Genomic DNA, 12,052 nt, shown 5'->3' with positions numbered 1-12,052 from the left:
CTTCGGGTGGTCGGGGGAGGCTCTTTTCACCCTCCCCAGGCTCCTATAAAGCCCCTGGAGCCTGGGGAGGGCGAAAAAAGCATGTAAAAATGGGGGGAGATCGAGCGTTGTGCGCGCATGCGCACTGGGGGGGTCGCGCGTTGCATTATGGGTGCGGCACGCCCACACTCGACCCCCCTGCGCTCCCCCCACTTGTGGCACACGAGCCAAAAAAAGTTCGCCATCACTGCTATAGGACAAAGTAAAAACAATAGGAAGGCAATGCAAAATGGAGAACTAGAAAGGCTAAGTATGAAAGCCAATACAGAAGGCTGTATTAAAGTAGAATAAATTATGAATTAAAATATAAGAATGAAGACGTGACATAAAAGGGACAGTTAGAAGCTTGCTTAAAGGGACAGGAAAATGTCATCAGCCTCTAACCACAAGATGATCCAGCAAATGTCCCTATGTCAAAAGTCCAAACCACAAGGTTCAAATAAAGTTCGCTAAAGACATGTAGTCAGTACCTGTGGCCCAAGACAAAAGGAGAAGTAAGACCCCATCTCCTTATAAGGCTTTTTCCTCAAGGTAGCCAATAAGAAATGAGTAAAGTGTTTCTGTGTTACGCTGCCTTTGAGAATGTATAAGAATGCATGCTTCGATAATAAAGATTGTTCAGAATTTACAATGCTAGCTACGTGCTAACTTTCTGAACCTGGCTGCCAAATAAATTTTTCCTGTATCCTGAAAAGTCCAAGCCTGTCATTTTCTGCAACAGTATAATTGCTTTACATTATTATGCATGTTTTGTGTTTTGTTTTTTTCTTGTGTTTTTCTTTCTGTTTTTAAAAATTGAAATGTTCAATAAAAACTATTTTTTAAAAAAATGCAAAGGAGCTGAGTGCCCTACACGAACACGGAAGGACAACAGATAGAGTGGTAAAATAAAATAAAAATTCTATCCACTCTACACCTTTTTCACCATTTACCCAATGATATAGTCCACAGGATGCCACTTTCCTGCCTCTCATTCAGAGATATATATTGGGAGAAATGATGATAAATGAAATTTCACTTCAAGCACAAGCAATTGAAAAATCAGCTCCAATTTAGGATTCATATACGGAGTTCTGATGCAGAAGGAAATCCCCAAGAGGCCCTGCTCTTACCATTAGGCAAGGTTCAAAGGTGCTGACAGATTTCTTGGCATTAGAAGACAAACAGCACAAGACTTATTATGGGATATCAACCTGGAGTGGCATCAAACTCCATAGCTCTGGGTGACCCTCCCCAGCAGTCTCTGGAGACAAGATGCCATGTTGAAGGACAGCAGATGTTAATTCCCTTGGGATTGACCTATCTTCACCCAGCTTCACTTTCCAGACATGTCCTGACAGGAAAGGTGACAAGAGTACAGAGCAGGGCCTCAAGTGTATTTCTGTGGCTCTTCTTTTTTAACTAACAGGAGTTTTTTCCCCAGCTAACCCTCCTCTCGCATAGACCCCCAGGGTCAGGGTCCCCAGTGGAAAAGTTGCTTTTCCCTGTACTAGTCTTTAATCTGGCCTTTGAGATCTCTTCTGCCACTTCTCCAGCGACTTCCTTCCATGTAAACATATGACTGAAGCAACATGGAAGGGATTTTGCATCAGAAAAAGATAAATATCTTAGGTCACATTCTCTGTGGCACGATTTTCAGACAGGCGATGTCTGTGCTCTTGAGTGTACCAGTGGCGTAGCGTGGGTTGTCAGCACCCGGGGCAAGGCAAGTAATTTGCGCCCCCTAACCCGTGGATTTTAGCACTCAAGTCTCTTCCACTAGATTAGTTAAAGAAACCCTTACCCCCTAAGCACATGTATTGTTTGTTATGAAAATACTGATGTAATTAAAGTAAAATGCATCTAAATACAAGTTTATTTTCAAACACTTTATTGAGTGCGAACATGCATTACACATTCTCCACATTTTCAGCAGGTCTATGAATACAAATCTACAAATGTAGTAACCTAGCATGGGCCATGCTATTATATGTCGTCTCACAACCATTGTAAACGACAAAAAATATCAAGAACAAAAACTAAACATCAAAATGGAACCATACCCTGGAGATGATCCAAGACTGGGCTAGATGGAGCCAACTTCCTCAATCCTGTACCTCTAATTGTAATTCTTTAATAGAAGTGCAAGATATCAATCTGTATATACAGATTAATTTAAATTCCCTGCTTTTAATTAGCGCAAATTTTTCAACAACGGAATTGAAATCTACATTAAAGTCTCTCTCAATGGACAGTATTGCTAGATTACTCAGTCTTTCTTGGCTCATTGTAGATCTCTGATATGTTTTAATTAGTTTAAGTTTTGAGAAACTTCTTTCACAACTCACTGTAGAAACAGTGATAGTAAGAAAGATTCTTAATGTGACAAGAAAGTTAGTTAAACTTTCTTGCAGCTTCCACTTATACACCCAGCGAAGCAAATCTAAAGCTGACCGCTGCTAGGAGGATAACTGGCTTCTAAAAGCCAACATTGTGGAATGAACTAACATGTCTCTGTCCATATCTAAATTGTGGCATATTTAAATATAATCCTATATTTTAAATATAGTTATGAGTGAACAGGATTTTTAACTGTTTAATTGGTAGCCAATATGTAAATTAGAATTTACTTTCAAATAATAACCAAAGAATATATAATACTGAGAAGGTGACATAGACAAAGAAAATTGCATGACCGTAACAGGATTAAAAAAAAGGAATAGCATGGCCATCTTTGCATATTGAGACTAATCTTGGGGCCCAACGTAACTTTTTATCAAGCAGACATCTTTCTTAAATTGGTTTTTAATGCCTTGGGACCTATAGATGGATATAGGTTATGCACATCTGACAAATTATGCTTTATTTATTTTTATGTACCATTGTGGGATTCACTTTTTCAAGCATGGGTAATAAAATGCTTCAAATAAGTACAAAACCTGATATATTTATTACCATTGTATGTAGTTAATATTTTTCAGTGTCACCGCTGGAAAATACAGATTAATGTTTCTAGCCACTTTTCCCTTTTAAGTTACTTCTAATTACTCCTTTTGCAGGATTAATCAATATTGATATACAAAAAAGTAGTAATAGTACAAAAATAGTAACAGCTAACGTCAGATAAAGTATTTCTGTAAGTATTAGAATCCATGTTTATTTACAGCCATGCTGCCTGAACTGTTCTATGACCCATGTTCTGTAATGCTTATCCCTACAGGGTAGCTATAGCTCACTTGTGAAATTAAGAGTTGAGATAGCAAAGAACAGCCTGTCTGCAGTTGCTTACCCATCCTTTCTTTCTGGAAGACAATTTTTTAAGAATAGGGAGTGATGAATTATCCAGAAAAAGAAGTATTTTTTAACTTACTTGCATTCTTTTTATATAGTGTAAAGGAGAAAAAAAATGAATTAGAAACAAACTGCCCAGAGAGAACACGTACACAAGACAATACTGTCTTTTTATATTTCATCCTGGCTTTATTTGGGCCTGTGAAACTTTCCTCCCAAACAGCACAAACAATCATTTCTGCCATGTCATCTTCTTTCTGTGAACAACAAAGGGGTCCAAACTTGATCAATTTTTCTAAATGGTAAAAGAATGAGTAAAGTTATATAAGAAAGTTAGGGGTATCATTCTATACAAAACACACTAGCTTTGGAGATTCTGCCATCAGGGATTGAATTGAGCAAGTGTACTTTTTATTGTAAAGTCCTAGAGCAGTGGTGGGCAACCCGCGGCTCGCGAGCCACATGCGGCTCTTTACACCCTTTAATGCGGCTCTTCTGTGTGCCGGGTGCCCGCTCCCCTCCCTCCTCTCGGGCTTCGGAGGGAAGCTTCTGCAAAAGCCCGGGCGAGTGACAACCAATTTTGGTCCTATGACTGCAGAATGCTGCAAAATACCATAAATGCAGGCCAGTTGTTGAGTGTTTCAAATGTGATTGGAACACTCAACAAGGTGACCACAGTGTGTGTGTGTGTGTGTGTGAGTGAGACAGACAGACAGAGAGAGGAACAGAGAGGGGGAGGGAGGGAGAGAAAGATAGACAGACAGACAGAGAGACACACACAGAGTGAGTGATTAAGTGAATGAGTGAGAGACAGACACACCCACATACACAGAGTGACAGAGAGAGAGGAAGGGAGGGGAGAGAGACAGAGGGAGAGACAGAGACAGACACATACACACAGAGAGTGAGTGAGAGACAGACAGACACACACACACACAGAGTGACAGAGATGGGGGAGGGAGGGAGAGAGAGACAAAGAGCCAGAGAGAGAGAGAGAAAGAAAAAGAAAAAAAGAAAGAAAGTAGGAGAGAGAGATGAAATTAAAAACAACAACATACAAACCTGACTTACTCAAACTATCTAAGGAAATGCAAGACCAATGTTCACATTAGTGGTTGTGACTTTGTCAGTCAATGTCAGGATGTAATTTTCTCTACATTGTAAGGCAAATTTTACGGAATTTAACGTTATCGATAAATAATATCATTCTAAAGTTTTTGTTTTATTAGTTGTGTTATTTGTATCCTCCCGACCTATGTGGATACTTGCATGCAGAATATTCTCAATAAAAACTTATTGAAACTAAAAACAGTGTACCATCCTATGTATTTTCGGTTTTAAAAATGTGGCTCTCAAAGTAAATTTCAATCGTGGTTTTGGCGAGATTTGGCTCAGTTGAAAAAAAGGTTGCCCACCACTGTCCTAGAGGAAGAGGAAAGAGAGGAAAAAGTATGAGCAAGAAACATGGTAGGGATCTCATTGAATGAATAACAAAAAGTAATACACTGACTTTTTCTAACCTGAAATCCATAAGACATCTTTTAGCATGATCAGCCATCTGAGAAGTTTTCAATAAGCATCCAATACTGGATGAATCAGTGATAATATATGTGGGCTTCAAAAAACCATATAACCACTAGATAGCAGCAGTGACGGCAAAAAAAAACCTACTCTTTTTTTTTTGCTGTTAGTAGTTGTTCGGTTTTTTGAGCTTTGGTAAAATGCTATTGTAGCACTAAGTGTGATTTAACCAGCTCATATTGAGTATTGCCCAACCAGAAAGCAAGGAACTAACTAGATACCAAAGTGAAAATGCATATAAACAATCTGAAATGTAGTAATTGTTCTTTATAATCATCAATTGAAAATGCTGGTATTTTGGTGTGCAGGGAAGATCAAAAGAAGCAATTCCTATTCCACTGCTCTTTATTCCTCTCAGAATGGAATACCAAAGGAGGAGGAGCCTTCAGTCATATGGGCATGTGCAAATTTTCTACCTGTTGACACACCTCTCTTTGTAAGATGCTTGCTGGAAAGTCAGGCTCCAGAGGAAGTGTGTAGGAAATAAGAGGAAACAGCTTTGAAGAATAACTCTATTCTTCTGTTTGTTCCCTTGCTTTTTACACAATACTGAGGAAAGGACAAGGCTCATCTAGCCTAGCTCCTATTCATATGGAGAAAAGGAAATGGAACAACATTGAAAATCTGGTGCCTCCTTCCTACCATGCTACTCCATCACAGAAAGTACATGATCAACTATTTTGGCCCAACACATTTCTGCCGGCTTCTGTTCCTTAAGGTGGGGCAGTCAGAAGTGGAGAATGGTTTGAAATCGGCTGTTTTTATTTATTCCTGGATGGTCCCATCTTAGCACAACCAGGGGCGGGATTCAATTGTACCCATCAGGCACCCTTTCGCTGTCTTTTTTGGCTTAACCTTCCAACCCGCGCCTCAAGTTCTTCGCCTCGATTGGTTCAGCTCTCCGGTTCTCTGGAAGGCCTGCACACGTATATTGTACACTCACTCTCTCTCTCTCTCTCTCTCTCACACACACACACACACACACACACACACACACAAACACACACACACACACGTTAAATACATAAATAAATACATATCTCACTGCCCTCCCTTCCCCGCTGGAGTGTTTGGGCACGGAAAGTGTGTCCACAAGAGAAAGCTAGGGCGAGCCCACACAACCCGAGTCGCGGGAGCCCGAGTTTTTTTGCGCGTAAGTGTGTGCTGGAAGGAGAGATAGACAGAAAGAGAAGGAAAGAAAAAGGGAGAGCGCGGCCGGGAAAACCGGGGGGGGGGAGAGAGAGAGAGAGAGACTCTCAGCGAGCAACTCCTGACAGAGTCTAGCCCGACAGCGCGCCTGAGACTCTTCAACTGGGAGAGCGTGGGAACGCGAAAGCAGTAACAGCCCTTCTCGGCTGCACCAGCCGCTTCTCTTCGCCAGCTGCAAGCGCCCGAATATCGCCGGGAGAGAAAAGGCGGGGAGGGGATTCTGGAGGGGCCACATTCCCTGAATCCAGTTTCACTCTTTCTCTCTCCCTTCCCCAACCCCAACCTCCTCTCTCTCCCCCTCCTCCCCTCCCCGCCTCGCTCTCCCCTCCTTTCTTTCTTCCTCTCGCTTCCCCTCTCTCCTTTCCTCCGCGCCCCCCCAGATGTTGCGCCCGGTGCGGCGGCCCCTCCTGCACCCCCCACGCTACGCCACTGGGTGTTTGTGAGGTAGTTACCACGGGTGGTGGGGGAAGCTCAGCCCCTCTTCGCGCCCCAAACTACAGAGGGCAACATCTGGGCCAGTGAGGCTTCGGCCGCCTTGCGGGAAGAGAGGGCGGCCCTCCAGATGCAGGTGGGGTGGGAGAACCTCCCGCCGTGATCAGAGAAGTTTGTGCTTTTGATGAGGCGCTTAAAAGAAAGGCTGTTCTAGACGGGAAGGGGGGGGGGATTGAGAAAAGGCGGGGGGCAGTTGATGTGCGGCGAACAGTGTCGCGCCCTCCGCAGGTGGGAGATCGAAGGGGCGACCTGGGAGGGGGGGGGGGTTGGCAGCACGGGCAAGGATTTCAAAGTCAGTGGAGCTGGTGTGTGGCTGGTGTGTTGCGTGGCTTGTGCGTTGGATGGTTGGTGTGTTGCGTGGCCGGTGCGTTGTGTGGCTGGGATGTGGCTGGGGTGCCTTGTTCTGACGTTCCCCAGGTGCAAAGGAAGGGGACAGGCAAGGGGCGGGCGCGATGGCTGTATGTTTGGGCAAGGGGAGAGGGGGGCGGGGAGGCTCCTTACTATTTGTCCGTCCGTCCGTCCGTCCATCCGTGTGTGTGTCTGAGACTAGGTTGAGTGTCCACCTTTCTCAGCTAAATAAGTAATGAAAACATGGCATTTCTCTTTAATCTCCTGTCCAAGGGCCTCATCCAGGCGATCCTGGAGAATTAGGAATTTGCATGAAGTCTCTGTGAGTTGACCAGAAACGGGAAGGGAAAGGGGGATTGGAAGAGAGGGAGGGGAAGGGAAGGGAAAGGGGGATTGAAAGAAAGGGAGGGGAGGGGAAGGGAAGGGAAAGGGGGATTGAAAGAGGGGGAGGGGGAGGGAAGGGAAAGGGGAATTGAAAAGGAGGGAGGGGAAGAGAAGGGAAGGGATTGAAAGAGTGGAAGGGGATGGGGAGGGGAACTTATCTTTGGATGATTTTGTAACTACAAATAACCGAAGAAGAATCAGCCTGACCTGCTCAAAACTTCCCAGATCAAAGCAATGCGAAGGCTGCATTCAGAAGGGACCCCGTGCAGCTCTCTGGGCTTCTGGGCATTCATTGATTTCCCTCCCTCCCTCTTATTCCCCCTCCCCCTCCCCCCTCTCTCCTGTCCATGGACTCTTCCTCCCTCCTCACCTGCCACCAGGTGTCCGCAGCGTATTCGCCTTACGCAGCTCTTACACAGCGGAGCAAAGCCCACCCAGCCAGTCCGGCTCAAAACCAGCCCAAAATACCCAGGAGCTGCCAATCGTCCCCGGCCAGATCGAGGTCCCTGCCGCAGTTGAAGAGGAAGGGATCCAGCTGGACGGCCAGCCAGAGAGGTTTGACCGAGGAAGGGAGGGTCTCCGGGGACTGAAGGGGCGTCTGCACATCCCCAGAGCCGGAAGGTCTGAAGGGGAGGAACCGAGTCCACCTCAACTCGAAAAAACATTCGCCGCCCCCCCCCCCCCAAATCTGGGCAGCTGCCATCCTTTCTCTCCTTCCCCAAGGCAGAGGAAGTCCCTCCTTCTCCAGATGTTGCTGCCTACAGTTGTGGGAGAGAAGAAGAGCCGGGTTCTCCCAATCACCCTTCCCCCACCTGCAACCTCCCAATAAACCCCACCCTGAGATCGGAAAGGGGGGGTCGGGAGCCCCGGGGACTCAGCCCAGCCGCCGCCCACCGAAGCAGAGGGGGAAAGGGGGCTTCTGGCCTTGGACACAGCTCCCCTCGCCCCTCCCTCCATTCGCTTCTCAGCGAGCGGCTGCCAGGCAGAAGGAGCGCAGCGGGCTAGAGAATAGCGGATTCCTCCCAGGCGGCTGCAGGATCGGAGTGCGTGGGCGGACTGCGCCCCTTCTCTCCAGGACCAGGCCAGGGCTCCCATTGAAGAGCCTGTGGTGGGCCGGGAGAGGAGGGGGCCTGGGGACCCACGGCGGGCAGTTGGGCGGGCGGGGCCACCCAAATCTGCCATGGGGAGAAGCGCCCCGGGTGGGTGGGTGGGCGGGCTGCCTAAGGGGGGATTGAGGGCACGCGGGACCTCTACACGCCTCAGAGATCCAAAAACGGGCTCAACGAAAGCCGCCCGGATTCCTCGCCCTTCCAGGTTGCGCTGTGCCGGGATGGGGCGGAAGGGCGCTGGGTCCGCCGTGGGGCTGCAGGCAGTTCGGAGAGGCGACGTTGTCCGAGGATGGGGTGCGATGGTCCTTGATTGAGTCTCTCGATCCCTCGGATGGAAGCTTCGTCCCTTCCAGGACTCCGTCTGGCAAGTCTTCCTCCCCCCCCCCAAAGAACAAAGGGGGCTCTGAATCGGAAACAGGCTTTATGGGACTGTCAGCGCAGCTTTGGGGGATCCCCTGTCAGCTCCCCAAACCCCAAACCCCTCGGCCTCCATCTCCAAGGGCGACTCCCTCAGTGGGCAGAGAAGAGCAAGAAATCGGGTGGGGCGGGGGGGTCTGGAGGGTGAAGGGGGGTGTCGATGGAGGGACCAGGAATGTCCGCTCTAAGGAAGAGAAGGGCTGCCGGGGACGCGACAGCATCGCCCAATACTTGAGTGACTCTCGTGGAGAAGAGGGGCTCCATTCACCCTCCAGAGCCCCTGAAGGCAGGAAAAAGGAGAAAGGGATGGGAGCCCAGTGACAAGAGATCCAACCGAGAAGCCAGGAGAAATGTCCTGACAATGAAAAACTTCATCAATGAAAGAGTTTGCATCCTGGAAGTTTTGGCTGCTCCATTGAGGGAGGTTTTCAAGAAGAGATTGGACAAGCATTGGCCTGAAATACTTTAGCGTCACCAGCATGAGCAGGGGGTTGGATTTGAGGACCTCCAAGGTCCCTTCCCACACTGTCTATTCTGTTCCTTTCCATTCCATTCTATTCTCGTCAGTGAAAAAAGAGATTTTAAGCTTTATTAATTCAAGCAAATTAAACAAAAATGCAAATGTACAGCCTAAAAACAAACCTCTGAAATAGGATGATACTCAGCCTCCCCCAAAGGTTTTTTAATAAGGACAACTGAGAGACCCTAAGGGGGCCAATTTCCACAGAACCCAGCACCCAGCTCCACCCAGAGGCTCCCAGGAGGTCAAAGGAAACTTCGGGGCTTCCATCCCAGTCTGGACTCAGGACCTCCTGCCTGTTTCCAGGGCACCTCAACTGGGGGAGCCCAGCCTGGCTGCCTGAGGACCCTAGTGGTGACCCCCTCCGAAATGCCTGGGAAACTACAGAGAGGAGCTGATGTTTCTGTCCAGGATCTCGGGGTTCTCTCTTCTCCCCCCACAACTTCAAGTAGAAGTGAAGGACAAGCAGGTTAGCTCAGAAGGAGCTCTAAACTTCTGGAATCTTCTTAGTGTGCAGAAAACATCAAAGTCCGTCATTAAACTCCCTGAACCAAGGAGGGTCCTGGGCAATTGTTACTTCAGGGGCTAAACTGGCTTCTGGGGGGGGGAGGAAGTTCCAAAGGGCCACAGAGGGTGTTGGGGTCTATTGGGGTGAATGGGGAGCTCTGCAGGGGCCACTGACCTCCCCCCAAGGAATAAGGCCCCCCTGCTGGCCCTGTTTCCACTTTCCTTCCTTCTCCCCATCAATCGGACACTTTCAGTGAAAGAGATTTTCTGCCTCTGGGCCAAAAAGACTTTGGAATCCAATCTTTCCTCCAATTCTGGACCAGACAGACTCTCTCCTTCCCAGCTGCCCCGTCTGCCTCCCACCTCACAAAATAGGAAATCTCAAAGGAAACGAAGGGAATAGAGTCAGTTCTGAGAAAGGAGTGGGCGAGGGGATCCAGGGTAGAGAAGGGAGGGAGGGGAGATGGTGGATTGAGGGGGAGCTGAGTGATCCACTTGATCCCTTTGACCTTGGAGAGAGAGATTCAAAGGTCATCTCTAGTGCCTGGAAGAAACTTCTGCAGTCTTCAGAGTTCAAGGATAGGAAGTCAGTTAAGCTTCCCTCCCCTTGGTTTTCTCCTTTTTCCCTCTCTCCCTCCTATCGCTCCTTCCCTCCCTCCCTCTCTACTTTTTCCCCTTCTTTTTCTTTCTCCTTCCTCCCTCTCTTCCTCCCTCCCTCCTCCTTCCATCTCCCTCCCACCTCCTCCCCATATCATGGGGATTTTGGAAAACATCTTTCCCCAAAAGTGCCCAACAGATGGAAAGAGGGCTTAGCCCTCTGAGACCCTTCTCTTTTTTTAAAAAGAAATATATATATTTATTATTTACATATAAGTATATCGAAGACGGTGTGACCCTCCTGGTGTTTCATCCGCCATAGAAACCAAAGTGAAAGACAAATAACATATCTACTACTTACACAGTGCGAGTCTTATACAATTATTTTTGACCAACGTATTCATTCTAATACATAGATAATCTCTCATTTCAGGTCTACTTAGCCTTCTGTGTGCTCAGTTCTCCTGGGAGCCTTGGGGGGGGACCTTCCCTACGGCTTTCACACACGTGCACCCCTCAATTTGTCCTTCTTTTATTCAACAAGCATTGCCTTTCTCAGGATCTCCCTTTTCCCTTGTGACCCCCCCCCCATATTGAGAGGTCCCCAGTTGCTGAGGGGTCTAGGAGGGGGCGCCCCCAGCATCTCCCCACAGCTGGATCCAAGACGATGATAGAAAAGGTCAGGGAGACTTTCCTGGGCTGATTGTGGGCTGGGGTACGTAGGTTCCTCCAACAAGGCTCCCTCTGAGGGTCTGCAGGGCTTTTGAGGAGAAGGCAACATATGGGGAGCCCCCTCCTCATGGAAGGCTCTGAGGAGGATCCTGGTAAGGAAAACACCTCTGAAAGGGTCACCCAGCAGGTCAGAGGGAGCCTGCTGGACATTGGAAACTCAATTGACCCACATGAGAGACCCCGGTCCCTCCTTCCTTGCCCAGAATGGCTTCTCCTCCCCCTTTGGCCCTTTTATAGGGGAGGCAGAGAGGACGGAGGCCACTTGGAGAGGAACCCTGAGATGGCTTCACCCAGCCCCTGTTTTCTAACACGGCATCCGGAGGCCATCAAGTCCTTCATGGAAATGAGGTTTGGACAGAGCCTGTCACCCTGCTTTGCAGCCCCCCAAGTCTTGGTTACCTGTTTTGCTTTCCATATTTGGTTTTTCCATCCAAATTGGGTGGCAAAGACCTTGGTGGACGCCTGTCAAACTCTGGTTGCCAATCTCCATCTTACAGGCAGAGGAATTGTGGGATGAATGTAGGTAACACTAAGGAGACCTCAGCTATTCCTTGACCTCTCTTCTGACCAAACTTTGGGGGAAAGCCAGGAATAGCTATAAGTTCAATTGTTGGATTTCAATTGACCAAACACATTTTCCATTATTGTCAGTATTCCTCCATTCCTTTAAATTACAATTTGCCCTGGCTGTCCAACAGTTGTCCTAAAGGATCATTGAGGTTAAAGGAAGTGGAAGATAAACACAATTAGAATATTATACATGGTCCTGGATATTGTCTCTCAAAACCTAAATTCTGATTCCCCCCCCCCCAAATATATTAATGCTATTACTTTGTCTTCTGTCTGA

Source organism: Natrix helvetica (genome assembly GCF_964273705.1).
Source record: "Natrix helvetica genome assembly, chromosome: 5".
In the NCBI taxonomy this organism is placed as follows: Eukaryota; Metazoa; Chordata; class Lepidosauria; order Squamata; family Natricidae; genus Natrix; species Natrix helvetica.
Note: the sequence above shows the minus strand (reverse complement) of the source record.